The 16386-nt window shown below is 40.1% G+C and overlaps 1 pseudogene; it reads left to right on the top strand.

Moving 5' to 3' along the window:
* The first annotated feature begins 6 nt into the window (after positions 1-6).
* LOC104865894 lies at positions 7-15546 on the top strand (annotated as a pseudogene).
* The last annotated feature ends 840 nt before the right edge of the window (positions 15547-16386 follow it).

Below are 16386 nucleotides of genomic sequence, written 5' to 3' on the forward strand. Positions count from 1 at the left end.
TTGGGCCAGAAAGACGGCGGGACAGCGAGGACGGCCGAGGCGCTCGGGGTACCGGCAGGCGGACCAGCGGACCGACGGGCTGACGGACTGGGGCTCAGGCTGCGTTTCGGATCTGGCCACTTCCGGGAGCTCCGGCGCAGGCGCACTCAAGAGGGCGCGCGTGCCGCACGCGGTCACGTGAGGGTGCCGTGGCTGCGCAGCTCACCTGTGAGCTCCTCAGCGTCCGCAAACTTTCTCTGAATCTGCACCTGTCACCTTCTTCCTTGCTGCCGGCTTGGGTGGACTGAGCACTTTCACGTAATGGTAACTATTCCTCCATTTGAACAACTTCCTTGTGAAGTACTCCTGTCCTTCCACCTGCCCACGGCCTTGCAGCCCCAGTGTATTGTGATTTGTGATAATTCACTCAGCTGCTGTCGTCGGTCTAGTGTGTGCAGGGTCTGTGTACACTGAGCCTAGTTGGCGCGGTTTCTGCCTTTGTGCAGTTTAGAGTTGGGAAAGAACCCAGTAAGATTTTATTTTTAATGTCATGAGGAGGGGGAAATAACAGTGCTTGGGATTTAAGAACCAGATTGAAAGAACCACATTTTAAACAAGTTAATTAAGGCTTTCTCTGAGAAGGTGAAATTAAAATGACACTTGTAATTTAGAAAAATGTTTGGCATTACAAGAAGGAGAATGGAGAGGGATTGACAGGCAAGGGAGAGCCTTTCCAGGAATGCCTTTGTTCTTTTTATATTAAAAGTTATAGATAGCTAAACTTACTGATGCACCCCATATATCCTTTCTACCTCTCTCATTTCCCTGCTGGACCAATATAAGCTAAGCAGCAATACTTGTAATCCTGTAGGTTAATTGTATTTTGATCCATAGTTACCCAAGTTGTGTTTTGCTGTATAAAATTACCTTGACAAAGAGCCTTAATGCCTATCCACTCCAGACCCTTCCTGGAAATCCAAGAGCTATTATTACCACTTCCAATAGAACTCCTAAACAACCTTGATTCAATACTTCATTCCTCAATATTGTGAGACCATGAGCTCCATACATGTGGTAACAATATAATATAACAAATGTACTTAGGTTCGAATCAACCACTGAAAGAAAAACATTTGAATTAGCTTACAAAGGAAAACCCAAACTGGCCTCAAAGTATTCCCTTCCCTTCAAGCGTGAGTTTGTAATGTGTCATTGCAGATTCTTCCATCAAGGAATGGAATCTAGGAGCAACCCACTTTCCCATCCCCCTTCTGTCTCTCTTAGTGATACAGAGAACTTTTGTAAATAATCTAAAAACCTACAAAATGTTAGAAAAATGTAAAATGACTTCTGCTGTCTCTAAAGGCAATCTGCTTTGTTTAGTTCAAAATTAAAAGACAATGGAGGCATTGACCATGAAATGGGACATCTGGCCTCATCCCTAAACTTCAACACTCCCTTCCTGTGCACTAGAATAGATAGCTGGAGGAATCTTAAGGTAAACTCCCTAACTACAAGGAATTGTTATATCTGGGTTAAAGTTAACTGTCTTGTTACTGTAATTTGTACATGGGTAATGTAAACTGAGAAAAATGAAATGTAACCACCTGAATGAGAGATCATAGCTGTGAAACCTATAAAAAAAAGCTGCAACCCAGTAGAAGATCAATCACTGGCACTGCTTTTAGTGCGATTGACCTTTTGTTGAAAAAGGTACATTTTTTATTATTTTACTTCCATTCAGCTTGTCTCTATGTGCATGTTACTTACCAATTCCTTCCCCAGCATTAGAAACTTTCTCCCCCAATAAATTTTTCTTACTCTTAACCTCCATTCTTCCTAGAAATCATTGTTTGATTTTAGAGAACATGAACTCCCATTTCAGATATCTAGCAGGTTTGGGAGTTACATCTCTTCCCCTGTATCATTCTGGAGGTCTTCAACCAAAATTACTGGTCGGATTGTTTGGTTGAAGGCACTTCCCTCCTCTGTGTCTGCTGTATTTCAAGACAAAGCTTCCAGAATGTTTGGAGAACAAAACTAGAAAGGTAATTGGGCTATGATGACAGCCAATATTTTGGCCCTGACCCCTCAAGGTCTATAAGATCCAGGACACAAGGAACCTTTCCTACAGTGTCCTATATCTTTGAGCCTGCCATACTCTAAGTGGTCATGCAAATGGAACTAGTGACAAATGTGCTAGACTTCTTTTACTGAGATCCTCCAGATGGACCTTGTAAACAGCTCATAACTGCTGAATGACTTAAAAGCTATGCAACTACCAAGCTGACAATGCCAGGCACCTACCGAAGGCCTTTAGACCCTCTGTGCAATAACTTTAACTGCTGAGCACAACTACGACCCTCTTCAGCTGGGAGTAGCCAGAGCTGTCTTCACCCTTTGTCCCCTCATAGCAGTTGGGGTACTTCAGAGGGGGGAATATTACAGATAGGTAAGTTAATTAGATGTCTTGTAGGCAATTAGGGCTGCCCTCATGGAGCCAACCCAGCAACGAGCCAACACAGAGGACAATCAAGACATTTTCACTGAATGCCAGAATTATAAAAGGAGAGAAACTACTTTATCTTTATGCTTCCCCTGGGGATAAAGAGCAATAATTGATATTCTAAATAGGTATCAATCACCTGCTTGGGGGACCAAGGTCTTAACCCAGCCGTTCCAGGAAATATCCCTGACCCTCACCCTTATTGCTATGTGACTTGTTCCCCCACTTGACCCCCATTTAATCAATATTGCCTGGGTGATTGTACTTGTAATCTTATTGGTTGGTCATGGTTTTTCCCCACCTCATGCCCATCTTATAATTTCCCATTGGGTCTTACAGTTCTGTCCCACTTTGTACCTGCCTCACCACATGGCTTTGCTGTATAAAACATCTTTGAAAATTAGGGTGAGCGCACAACCCACTTGCCAGTTCCCCTTCTGTCTCTCTTAGGCAGACGCTTTCTTTCCCTCAATAAATTTTTCCTACTCTTAAAAAAAATGGAATCTAGGCCAAGTGTGGTGGCATTGTAATCCCAGTGCTCAAGAAGCTGAGGCAGGAGGATTGCCAAAAGTTTGAGCCTGCCTGGACTGCATAGTAAGACCTTGTCTCAAAAAAAAAGTGGGAAGCCGGGCCTGGTGGCGCACCCCTGTAATCCCAGCACTCAGGAGGCTGAGGCAGGAGGATCACTGTGAGTTCAAGACCAGCCTGGGCTACATAGTGAGTTCCACGTCAGTCTCAACTACATAGTGAGACCCTGTCTCAAAAAAAAAAAAAAAGACCAGGGAGGATCTATTTCCTTTTAAATCTGGAAACTCGATGTGAGCTACATTGGTCAGCATTAATAGTTGTGATGCAAAAAGCCCCTTATTCATCACTTTCATTCTTTTTGTTGTTTTTGTTTTTGTTTTTTGAGACAGGGTCTCACTATGTAGTTGAGACTACCTTGGAACTCACTATGTAGCCCAGGCTGGTCTCAACTCACAGCAATCCTCCTGCCTCAGCCTCCAGAGCGCAGGGATTACAGGCATGCACCACCACACCCAGCTGTCTTTCATCACTTTCTTTCTTGGTGCACTTCAAACCCTGTGACATATATATATGTAGTATGACCTGCAGGATTATAAAAGATATGTGTTCCACTTCCTTTCCCAGCCCAAGCCAATAATCTGCTACTTGTCAAACACGAGTAAAGCTATTTTCAATTATCCCGCCACTTATAACAGCCCTTCCCCAGCTGACCTCAGACACATAAGCAAGCCCATCAGAAAGCAGCAGAGCCAGGACATACTGGAAATGCCAAACTGATGCATAAACTAATTACTGTAAATCTCTGACTTACAAACAAGTTCTTTTCCAGAAGAATGTTTATAAATCAGATTCATGCATAATAAATCTGACAAAGTGAATCTTAAACATCTTTGACACAAATATACAATATAAAGTGTAAAAAAACCAAACTCACACACTGTAAATAAGCTATTTTTTACTTTATGGTTACCTTAAAATGGTGGTACAAGGTTAGGGTCCAGGTGAGCTACTTCTGCAATTTGTTTGCATCTACAAATATTTGTAATTCAACATCCATTTGTATCTGAAAGTTTATAATTTCTATGTTTATAAATCAGGGACTTACTGTACAGGCACAAGTTGTGTAGTGATATTTTAGTCAGTGATGGACCATGGTGTTCCCATAACTTATAATGAAGCAGAAAAACTTCTATGGCCTAGAGACAGCAGCTGTCCCAATACAATGCATTATTAACACACTTGTGGTGATGCTGGCGTAAACAAACCTGTGCTGCAGTCATGTAAAGTGTGGTCATACAATTACGCACATTACATAATAATAGTGAACATGACACTGGCATATGTATTTCCTATACTATGTATCATCTTAGAGCCTAGTCCTACTTTTTTTTATAACAAAAAATACGTCTTTTAAGGAAATCAAAATGATAGGAATTTTTTTTCTTTTTTTTTGCTCATTGAGTTTATTGGTGCATTTTAGGTATACAGTACAGTTACATTCATTACTGGGATCCTGTACCTTCACATGACAGGTCTTGCTTCTCATTTTTTCCCCTTATCCCTGCCCTTCCTTCACCCCTCCTCCCCTTCCCCTTTACAAACACTTCATTTCCATTTTTTCATTTTCTCATATTTTTTTCTTTTCCCTTATTACCTTTCCCATACCCTTCTCACTTTCCCTACACCTCTTGCCCCTTTCTTGCTATTTCACATTGTCCATTATCTCATTAGGATCTTATGTGCTATTTTAGTTTATTCACACCAGAGAAACTATTTGGTATTTACACATGAGTGACTTATTTATTTCACTTAGGAGTATATCCTCAATATGTATCCGTTTTCCTATGAATGAATCTAATGTCTCCTTCTTTATGGCTGAGTAGTATTCCATTTTATAGAAAAACCACATCTGCTTTATCCAGTTTCCAACTGATGGGCAAATGGGCTGTTTCCAGATTTTAGCTATTACAAACTGTGCCGCTATAAACATAGGTGTACATATATCTCTGTGATATGATTCTTTTAATTCTTTTGGAAATTGAAAGGGAAGCAATACTTCCAAATTCATTCCTGGAAGCAAGTATCACTTTGATTCCCAAACCAGGGAAAGACGCAACTAAAAAAGAGAACTATAGGCCAATTTCCTTAATGAATATAGATGCAAAAATCCTTAATAAGATACTAGCAAACAGAATACAAAGGATCATCAAGATCATACATCCTGACCAAGTTGGACGTATTCCAGGGATGCAAGGATGATTCAACATATGTAAGTCAATAAATGTAATACACTACATTAACAAAGTCAGGGGCGAAAACCATATGATCCTCTGGATAGATGTAGTCCTACTTTTTAAAAGAAGGAAGTTAACTGTAAAACAGCCTCAGGCAGGACCTTTAGGAGGAATTCCAGAAGGAGAAAGGCAAGGCTTTCATAGGAAATAGCACCTCCATGTGTGCTGCTGCTCCTAAGGAACCTTCCAGTGGTACTTTTAGTACACGATCTGAAAGTGGAGACAGTGCTACTGATGACCCTGACCCTGTGTGTGCCTATGCTATATGTGTTTGTGTCTTATTTTTTAATTAAAAAGTTAAAAATGAAAATAAAGGGAGGAGGGGGGTGAAGGGAGGGCAGGAACAAGGGGAAAAAATGAGAACCAAGACCTGTCATGTGAAGGTACAGGATCCCAGTAATGAATGTAACTGTACTGTATACCTAAAATGTACCAATAAACTCAATAAAATGGGGAAAAAAATGAAAATAAAAAAGGCTTAAAATAGAGCTTACAGAACAAGGATATAAAGAAAAGTTTTATACAGCTGTGCAATATGTTTGTGTTTTCAGGTAAAGGTTACTACAAGAGTCAAAAAATGAGCTAGGCATGGTGGTACATAACTGTAATACCAGCACTCTAGAAGGCTGAGGCAGAAGCATTGCAAGTTCGAATCCAATCTAGGCAACTTAGTGAGTTAGCAACACCGTGTCTCAAAATAAAATATAAAGGGCTAGGGCTGTAGCTTAGTGTGAAGGCCCTAGGTTCAATCCCTAGTAATGGAAAAAAAAAAAAAAAAAAAAAAGGTTTTTTTTAAGTTTTAAAATGTAAGTGCATAGAGTAAAAATTACAGTAAGCTAAGGTTTTGTTTTGTCTTTAATTTGTTGTTGCTGCTATTTGTTTTTTGAGACAGGGTCTCACTGCCTCAAACTCATGGCCATCTTCCTGTCCCAGGTTACAGGTATGTGCCACCACGCCCAGCATTATATTATCCAAGAAATAAATTTTCAATTTCACTGGACCCTAGTCTCAGACTTCCCAGTCTCCAAACTGAGAATAAAGGTTTACTGTGTAAATCACCCAATCTATGGTAATGTGCTATAGCACCCTGAACTGAGAAACCAAGTAAATGGTTACAATTAAAATGCAAGAGTAATTATTTTGATATCAAAGATGTAAAAAGACTTAAATGTGATTAATGGCATTTCACAATGTTAAAGGCTAAAAGTATCCAGGAAAATTGTACCTAAAAGCCACAGTAAAGATTTGAGTTTGGAGTCAGGCATGGTAGTGCACAGCTGTTAATTGCAGCACCATGAGTTTGAGGCCAGCCTGGGCTACATAGCAAGTTCAAGACTAGTCTAGCCTAGTAGTTCTCAAATGGGTATTTTGCACTCCAAGGGACATTTAGCGTATCTAGAAAGTTTTATTTGTCACGACTTTAGAGGGAGAGGATACTATTGGCCTCTAGTAGGTAAAGGCTAGGGTGCTACTAAACATCCTGTAATGCATAGGACAGACTCCCACCAGGAAAAATTGTCCAGCCTAAAATGTCAAGTTCCAATGGGAATATTTACTTGAAAGGTGTACTGCCCAAAACAGGCTCCAAATTTTGAGGAATGTACTTCTAGAGTACAGTTGGATCCTTTTCTGAGGGGTGAGTTAGTTGTTCCAAAGAATGAATAAAAGCTTTAAACAGTGAAAAGGAAGCTTTGTTGCAGAGAGATTGGTGCCTAAGAATTGGGGAGAAAAAATTAGGAAGTGAAATACACAATGAGAGTTGAACTTAACTGAATATTAAAGAGGAAGTTATTATCATTTTCATTGTTGTCCCAATCTTCTTTAAAAGAATACAGAAACAAGACAGCAAAGAATGTGACTGGCCCCATACATCTCTGCAGAGCTACGCGCTATGCTGGAAACAACTCTGTGCCGAGGTTTCAGGTGGTGACCAGCAGCAGGAAAGGTGGTTTATGTAGAGAGGAGGGCACCAAAGAGAAATGCACAGGTAAACAGCAAGTTTGGATGTACAAATAGGAATTTAACCTAAATTGATGTGCCTAGATGTTGCAGTCCTCCTACCTCCATGTACTTTGACCTGTTCTCCCTCTCTGAGTAGATATCCTGATCTTCACTTGGGTATCTTCACCTCTCCCTTTCTATTATTTGTTTGAAACCTTAAGGGACAAAGATGTGCCTCAGGCCTTAAATCATTAGTGTCAGCTAACCTGGAAAAGGGAGTCCAGGAGGGGTGTTGGAAGGAAGACAAGGAGCAAGAACAAAAAGAAGAAGGAGGAGGAGAGCACCACCCAATTCTGGCTGTTGAGATATATAAAGAGATTGCCAAAAGTATTGAAGGAAGCTTCTCTGCTATTTTGAGAGAATTTCTGAAAGTAACCTCTCTTTCCCTAGATATAAATGAGGAAACTTACCTGTATATGTCAAGGTTCTTGTTGTGCATAATAGAAATGAATTATGGATAATTTGAGCAGGGAAAATATTATTAAATGACATCAGGGAATTCATAGAATCTGAAAAGTTCAGAAACCAGGCTTCAGCCTGCACACCGGAAAATACCCTTTTGTAGACTGTTGCCCCATCAGTAGGGACTGCTGAGCACTAAGGACTTCCACCTGAACCTCTGCATCTACTGCTTCTGGAAATAGTATTGCCAGCCTCGCGAGGGTTTCTACATGGTTGTTACATCTTCATGTTACTAGATTCTACAGAGCTACAAGGGAGGCTAGGAAGGAATTTCTGAATTTTACCTTGGGCAAATAAAGACTTATAAAATGGAGAACTCCTAGAGCAAAGGTTTTCAAAGATGCCTTGTGGCAGTAAAGAATGCATATGGCCACTGTATCTTGGGAGTTGTCACCAACTGTCTTGTAATCTTGATGGAGAATCAACCTTATGATGAAACTGACTGCCAGAACTTGGGAGAGTTGGAAAGAAACTGGGTGGACAATGATATCTCAGAGACACTGAACTAAAGTATAGTTGAAGCCCACCTGTTTTGGGGATTTAGGTCCATGGTCAGTGTTTGAGCCTGTTTTAACTGGATTTTTTTGCTATTTACAAATGAATGCATTGTAATCAATATATAAACAAACAGTAGAAAATGTTCCTAAATGTATAACAGTGGAATAATTCAATTAGGGAATATGTGACTTTTAAATTTGTATATATGCTATATTAAATCACCTTCTAAAATTTTGTGCTATTTTTTTATTTCCACTAACAATATGTGATAGTTTCCTCATGCTCTCACTAATGCTGAATTATATTCTACTTTTAAATACTTATATATTGTGATTGGCTGGAATCAGTTGAAAAATAATATCTCATTATGTTTGTAAGGTTTTTATATTTAATAAAGGAATTCTGAATAAAATTAAAACTTTTTTTTTGTTTGGTACTGGGAATGGAACTTGGGTCCTTGTGTTTGTGAGGCAGGCAGCGGAACCACTGAGCTAAATCCCCAGCCCCTAAAACTAAAACTTTTAGTGTTATTTATATTTCTTTTGCTCTTAACCATTTTTATCCTTTGGCCCTTTTTTTGTTGGATTATCTTTTTTTCTTGTCGATATCTGAATGCTCTTTGTTTATTAAGAAAATTAAGTCATGTTTTACATTACTATTTTTGGTTTTTTTTAGTACACTTATTGGTTTTTAACATTCAAATTAAATAGATTTACATAGAATGTAATATATATTGTATGTTTGTTTTACTCCAAGGTAGATACAGGGACAGGGAGTCTAAAGGATCAGTGCTGTTTATAATTGGCTTTACAGAAGATGGAAAACTTGCTACAGTCTACTCAGACCCCAGTCTCTACTCCCTGTGACCCACAAGATGTCACTGTTGAAACAAAATCTGCCATGTCAAAGCCCTTTCACAAGATGGAGCTGTTCAAACATAAGTGCTCTGACTGTGGTTCTAAAGTTTAGTAACATAAAGGGCTCCCCCCCCCCAGGGTACCATTATGATACTAGAGTAAAATTTGTAGGAGCTGGGTCTGGAGATTTAGCTCAGTGGTTCTGCCACTTGCCTGGCAAATGCAAGGTCCTGAGTTCGATCCCTGGTACAAAAAGAAAAAGTTTGTAGGAGCTGAACTAGCTGAACTTCCAACCACTAATATTAGACCCAAGTAAGCATTGTAGGCTCCCCCTCCTTCATGGTGCATTTCTTCTGGTCACATCAGTCCTCCGAGATGCTGTGATAACATTGACCTTCCTAAACAAAGTGGTTGCATCTCAACTTCCTTTCCAAAAGTTATTTAGATTTTGAGAAATTTTTCTTTAAGCAACCTTTAGACTCCTTATAACGTGATTTAAAAAGCTGTATTGTCCACTTCCTAAATCTCCAGTTAAACCCTTCCCCTGCTCCTCTTATGTCTACCTAATTAAAAGTAACCCCTCAGTACTTCCAGAACGAAGGGCGATTAGGAATTCTTCACTAACGAGTGCAGCAGACAATTGTCAATCGTAGCTCCTCTACTAATAAAAATGTAAAATCCTACCTTGTTGAATAGCTTATTATATACAAAAATGGGATATTACCACACATGTTATCTTAAAACCTGCTTTCTTATTTAAGACAGTTCAGTCCAGTGGGTCTGTCAGAGTTTGAATTCTTTATTTTTTTCTTATTCCGAGTTTGAATTCTAAACTCTGAACTATTTATTCAGTACCTCCAAGCACCAATTTTCACATTTTAAAATGATAAGTCCAAACAAGTTCCATTCTGGGAGGACATTTATAAGTTGGATTCATTACTAAGTCCAACAAAGTGAGTCTTACATACCTTTTACCTTTGACACAAATATACAATGTAAAGCATAAGAACCATTCCTATCTGTGAAAGTTCCACAACTCTAAGTCAGGGACTTACAGTAACATTACCTACCCCAAAGGGTTACTGTGAGAGTGAAATGAAATAAAATATATTAAATACTCAACGGGTTACTTAGCATGCAATAAGTACTCAGTGTTAGCAGCTACTGCTGCTATCTCTATTATCATAATTATTATTTTATTATTACTTTACTATCATTAGAAATCTTTTTGTTATCTCCTTAGTGTCTAGAAGTAGAAATCATTTATCCCTAGAAAGAAAGCAACCTTATTAATAACAAATCAGTGTTCAGCTAATTAAAAGAAAAAATATTTCTCACCAAATGTCATTTCAGTTTCTCATAAGTCAGCCTTCTACCATTTATGACCACTTTTTATAACATAGTTTTAATGCTATATTCTGCTATAAACTGAGCAACTTTAGATGAAGTTAACAATTTATTTGAGCAAAAGAATGATTCATGAATTGGGAACATAAAAGCCAAAAAGTTTATAGGCCCAAATCTGATAGTGTGAGCAACGACTTTTCATAGGTTGAACACAGCAGCAAACCAATTACAGTACCTGATTGGCTATAGCCGTTTGCTTTATGCAGGAATAGTCTAGTGGGAGGGACTAATTCTATAACCAAACAGCTAATAGGCTGTTTGTAATTAGCTGAGGTGTTTGGTTGATTTGCTATTGGTTTGAGTCTGAAGTATTTGTCAGTTACATGAATTGCCTCCAAGTTTCAATCTGCTTATGTGAGGGCTGGTGTGCAGAGGCAACTTCAACCTAATAGTTTCTTTCTTATTTTCTTTAACACTGCCAAAACATCCCATTGCCAGAAGAATTTTAACTAATTTTCTATTATTTAGTATTTAGGTTGCCTCTACGTTCTTAATCTTATAAACAATATACTAGTTGTCCTTATTCACATTCATTATTATTTTATTGGAATAGATTCTAAAAAGTGAATTTGCTAAATCAAAGGATATATTTTTTAAAGTTCTTGATCTGGCTTACAAAATTGTGCTTCCTCTAGAAGAAGTTTGACTGCATTTCAATAAACATATGAAAGTGCTGAAACCTTAACCAACATGAGTTATTTTATTTGGGGGGATTGTTATTTTTATCAATTAAAAATGTGAAAAGTAGTTTCATGATTTTAATTTTAATTTTTAAAATTTTGAGCAAGGCTATGAACTTTTACATGTGCTTTTTCAGTCCTTTGCATACTCTTATAAATTGATACTTTTAAACTTTCTTTTAGATAATTCATTTTTTCACATTGATTTCTAAGAGTCCTTTCTAAGGATAATAACCCTTTGTTTCTCATGTTACTTGCATGTATTTTCCCAATTTTTTGTTTGCTTTTCAATTCCAGGTTTCCAACATAGAGAATTCTCTACTCGTGTGGACATACACTGTGAAATATTAGAACGTTAGCGACAGACATATGATATTCTGAGTGTTCAGAGAGAGAGAGGAACAAAAGAGGATCATAATAGAAGTAACTCTGGTCTGTTGACTCTTTTCAACACGTGCAGGAAGAAAATGGAATGATATCTTCAAAGTAACTCAAGGAAAATGCCTTCCAAACATAGAATCCAATAGTCAGGCTACCAAATACTGAAAAGATTTAATATAGATATTACAATTTGACAACAGAACAATACTGTAAACCAAATTTAAGATCAGTGAATGTGTTTCCTTGGAGATAACAAACTAAAAGATATGTTGAAATATAAACAAAACATTACAATACTTCTGGGAATTATATTTGTGTGTGTGTGTGTGTGTGTATTAACACGGAATAAAAGAGGATCATAATAGAAGTAACTCTGGTCTGTTGACTCTTTTCAACACGTGCAGGAAGAAAATGGAATGATATCTTCAAAGTAACTCAAGGAAAATGCCTTCCAAACATAGAATCCAATAGTCAGGCTACCAAATACTGAAAAGATTTAATATAGATATTACAATTTGACAACAGAACAATACTGTAAACCAAATTTAAGATCAGTGAATGTGTTTCCTTGGAGATAACAAACTAAAAGATATGTTGAAATATAAACAAAACATTACAATACTTCTGGGAATTATATTTGTGTGTGTGTGTGTGTGTGTGTGTGTGTGTGTATTAACACGGAATTTTTTTTTTTTTTTGGTACCGGGGATTGAACTCGGGTCCTTGCACTTGCAAGGCAGGCCACCAAACCGCTGAGCTAAATCCCCAGCTGAATATTTTTGTTTTGGTACTTATTTTTTGATACCGGGGATCGAACTTGTGTCCTTCCAATTGTGAGGCAGGCAGTGGAAACACTGAGCTCCTGGCCCCAAACACTGAACATTGATTTGACCAACTTATAATAACTATATTGAGAACATTAAGTATAGTAGGAAATAGAATGGCATGGTAGAAGAGACAAATTTTTGTCTGTCTTAACAGGAAGTTAACAAATAATATTTGAAAATAATGTATGTACATTATTTATAAATAGCTAGCAGTGAAAATACCCGAAGAGATAGTTAAAAGAATACTAAAATAGTTGCCTCCAGGGAGAAGGAATGAAGTAGGGAGGAACTAAGAAATAGAAATGCTGGGCCTGGGATTTAGGTCAGTGGTGCTGCCACTTGCCTTACAAGTGCAAGGACCTGAGTTCAATCCCCAGTACCAGAAAGAAGGAAGGAAAGGCAGGCCATATTTTATTGTGACCTCACTACTGTTAGATTTTTTAAAATGCATATGTATTACTTTGATAAAAATATAATTTAAAGTAAAGATAAAGCCATAGGGCTGGATGAGATCATGAGGTAAACAGACAAAGAAGAATCAGTATCTGAGCCCAGTGTTCCTCCAATGTTTAGAGTCGAAGTGAGTGAAGAGTAACCAGCCAAGCACAGCAGCCAGAATCACAGGAGGAAAAGCACAGAGAACAGTCTCCTGGAGACCAAGTAAAGAAAGTATTTCAAAAAGGGAAGAATGATCAACCATGCCAAATGTTAATAAGCATGGAGATTGACTATGAAGAGCAATGAAAGCCTGATCTAAACAGGTCCAAGAGAGTATGGGAAGCTGGAAAGCAAAAATAGCAAGACTATAACTCTCTGGTTAGGAAAGGAGGATGGGTATTCTTGTGCCTACAGAGGGTTTTGCCTATGTGTTTAAAATGAAACGTGTTTCAAATAAAAATATTTGAATATTGGTGGAAATGACCTATTATGTGATAGGCCAGATATATGATTTATGTCCACATTCTCACAAAATAAACTCTGCTGAAGTGCCAGAGATTTAGCTCAATGGTGCCGACGCTTGCCTCGCAAGCCCAAGGTCCCGAGTTCGATCCCAGGTATCAAACAAAACAAAACAAAAAACTCTGAGTCAGAGGCAGCATCTATCAGCTCCAGTAGCAGTAGGCAGCGGGGCATTTGCCAGCGACACGGAGCGCGGGCGGGAAGCGGAGCAGCTCCGGGCCTGACGGAGGCAGCGGCCCCTGGGCTGGCGGGAAACAGAGGAGCGAGGGGAGCGGCTTGGGCGACGCTGCTGTGACGATCCGTTTCGTGGACCCTGAGACGTGATTTTCTGGACCCCTTGACTGCAGCTGGACCATTGGCATAAGCAGAGCACAAGACACACGCCTGTAATCCCGGTGCCCTGGGAGCCCAGCCTGTGCGGCTAAGCTACTTGCACAGAGAATACAAGATAGCGGGGAACAGGAGATGAGTCTGAGATGTCCGGGAAGTATGGGCACTGGAGAAGGAGTGTTGGCCCGCAGCCTGGGGCCTGTGGCGAGACGGTACGCAATGACCCTGAGGAGAAGGCAGGGGACCCTGCTCGGGACCACTGTCCCCTGCAGAGTCCTGCACTGCGGAGTCCTGCAGTGACCCAGCCTGCTCAGACTGGAGACCAGGCCTTTGGGACAGAGGCCTGCGGGAGCGAGTGTAATCGGCTGTAACGGTGACCTAGAAGGCAGTGGGCGCGACCTTGGGAAGTGCCTGCCGAGGGAGGCAGGAAAGAAACCAGAGGACGGCTCTAAGGGACAGCGACTTGCCTGCTCCTGCTGCGCGTGAGAGCCGCCCCTGCTCCGGGCCAAGCCGCAATCTTGTTTGTCGGAAGTCCTTCTCAGAGTCTTTGAAGTGGAGGTGTGATGCTCTGGAGAGGGCCGGGAGGCCGGCATCCGAGTGGAGGCCTCGCAAGCCGCCTGGGACAGCCCCGAAGGAGAGGCCCGCACGCACCCCACCGGGCAGGTGAGCAGCCTTCATGAACCGGATCTTCCACTGGAGCCCCTGTCGCTCCCGCTTCCCCGGAGAACAGCCCCGGTGACAGTAAGAGAGCGCTTCTTACTCTATTGGAAGAGCAGTCTTCAGACGGGAGGCGGTGATGAACACTGGGCTACTCAGCGTGATGATACTCACACAGCTATCATGGAAAAGTCCTGGATGCTGTGGAACTTCATTGAAAGATCGCTAATAGACTTCGTGGTCTGGAGCTCTTTGTTGTATTTCTCTTCTACCGTTAATAGTGACTTTTCATCTGTATGGAGGCATTATCTTACTTTTGTAAAGGTTCATATCAATAGCAGGTGTTCTCTATAAAGTCCAGGATGTATTGCTTTGTTTCCCAGAACAGCCGTCCTGTGCACAGCTTTTTGTTCCCATGCCCACTGGTTTTCCACATGAAAACATCTCATCAGAACCAAAGATGGAGTGCGTCTGAATCTTATTTTGATAGATAACACTGGAGACAATTCACCCTATTCCCCAAATGTAATTTATTTTCACAGGAATGCAGGAAATGTAGGTCACAGGTTACCAAATGCACTGCTTATGTTGGTCAACCTCAAAGTGAATCTTGGCTGGTCGGTTATCGAGGATACAGAAAAAGTGAAGGAGAAGCGAGTGAAGAAGGACTCTACTTAGATTCAGAGGCCGTGCTAGACTGTGATAACCAGGCCTGATATTGACAAAACAAAAATTTTGCTTTTTGGCTGTTCCTTGGGAGGAGCGGTGGCTATTCATTTGGCTTCTGAAAATTCAAATAGGATTTATGGTGGAGAACATATTGTTAGCATACCGCATATGGCCAGCACTTTATTTTGCTTCTTTCCAATGCATTACCTTCCTTTATGGTTATACAAAAATAAATTTTTGTCATACAAAAATATTTCTCCGTGCAGAATGCCTTCCCTTTTCACCTCCGGACTCTCTGACCAGTAAATTCCCCCCCTGGTGATGGAGCAGCTCTCCGAGCTCTCCCCATCTCTGACTGGGAGACTGGCCATTTTCCCAGACGGAACTCATACCGACGCGTGGCAGTGCCAAGGCTACTTCACCGCCCCTGAACAGTTCATCAGAGAAGTCACCAAGAGTCCCTGTCCTGAAGAAATGACAAAAGCATCCTCCAGTGTCACGATTATGTGATGTCTCTCTCTTTGACTAATGCAATGTATTTTAATTTGTGCAGAAGGATAAAAAAATGTTCCTTTCTAAAAATAGAATAGTTGCTAAACACCTTACAGAGAGGGCTAGCTTACTTGCCTCCTGCCAGTCATCATACTTACTCTGTCAATGTAAGCTCCATAAACAGTCCACCAGAATTAAAACTGGATAGGAGCTTCTAAATCTCTTTAAAGGGTGTGACACAGTATATCGTTGCTATGTTAAAAGATCCTCAAAAGGGTCCAGGGTTTAGCTCAGTGGTGCCATCACCTGTCTGGCAAGTGCAAGGTCTTGAGTTTGAACCCTGGTAGAGTTAAACTGCAATCCGGTTTGCGATAATAAACAAAGTTTATAGACAGAGACAGCACTGAGTTTGGGTAGAGAAGATGTGATTTGGCCTTTATAGGAGCTTGAAGGGAACCCATTTCAACCTGGCCCCAGGTAAAATTGCAAAACTAATTTGTCTGTCTGTGGGAACCCTAGACCTTTCTCATTCCATCAACTATTTTTCTACGTTAGCAATCACCTTGTAAAATACAAAGAGAACATGGGAGTGGTAGAGCATGCCAAGATGCAAAGAGATTGTTAGCCACCCTGCTACATCTTTTTCCAGATAACCAAGAAAATAAAGTGGTGGTAAGTTATCACCAAAGATTCCCCTAATTCTTGTATCATGGTACCTTCAAGGCAATACTTCTAGATTACAGACAAAGAGTGTACCACTGCTAAGTCTAAACAAATTCCGGTTTTCCCTAAAAGACAAAGTCATTATTGCTGGCCTTTATTTCCTACTTTTTAAAAAAAAGACTCTTACCAGTGCTT

Source organism: Fukomys damarensis, unplaced genomic scaffold (assembly GCF_012274545.1).
Source record: "Fukomys damarensis isolate Sample0158 unplaced genomic scaffold, DMR_v1.0_HiC HiC_scaffold_28, whole genome shotgun sequence".
NCBI classification, from domain to species: Eukaryota; Metazoa; Chordata; class Mammalia; order Rodentia; family Bathyergidae; genus Fukomys; species Fukomys damarensis.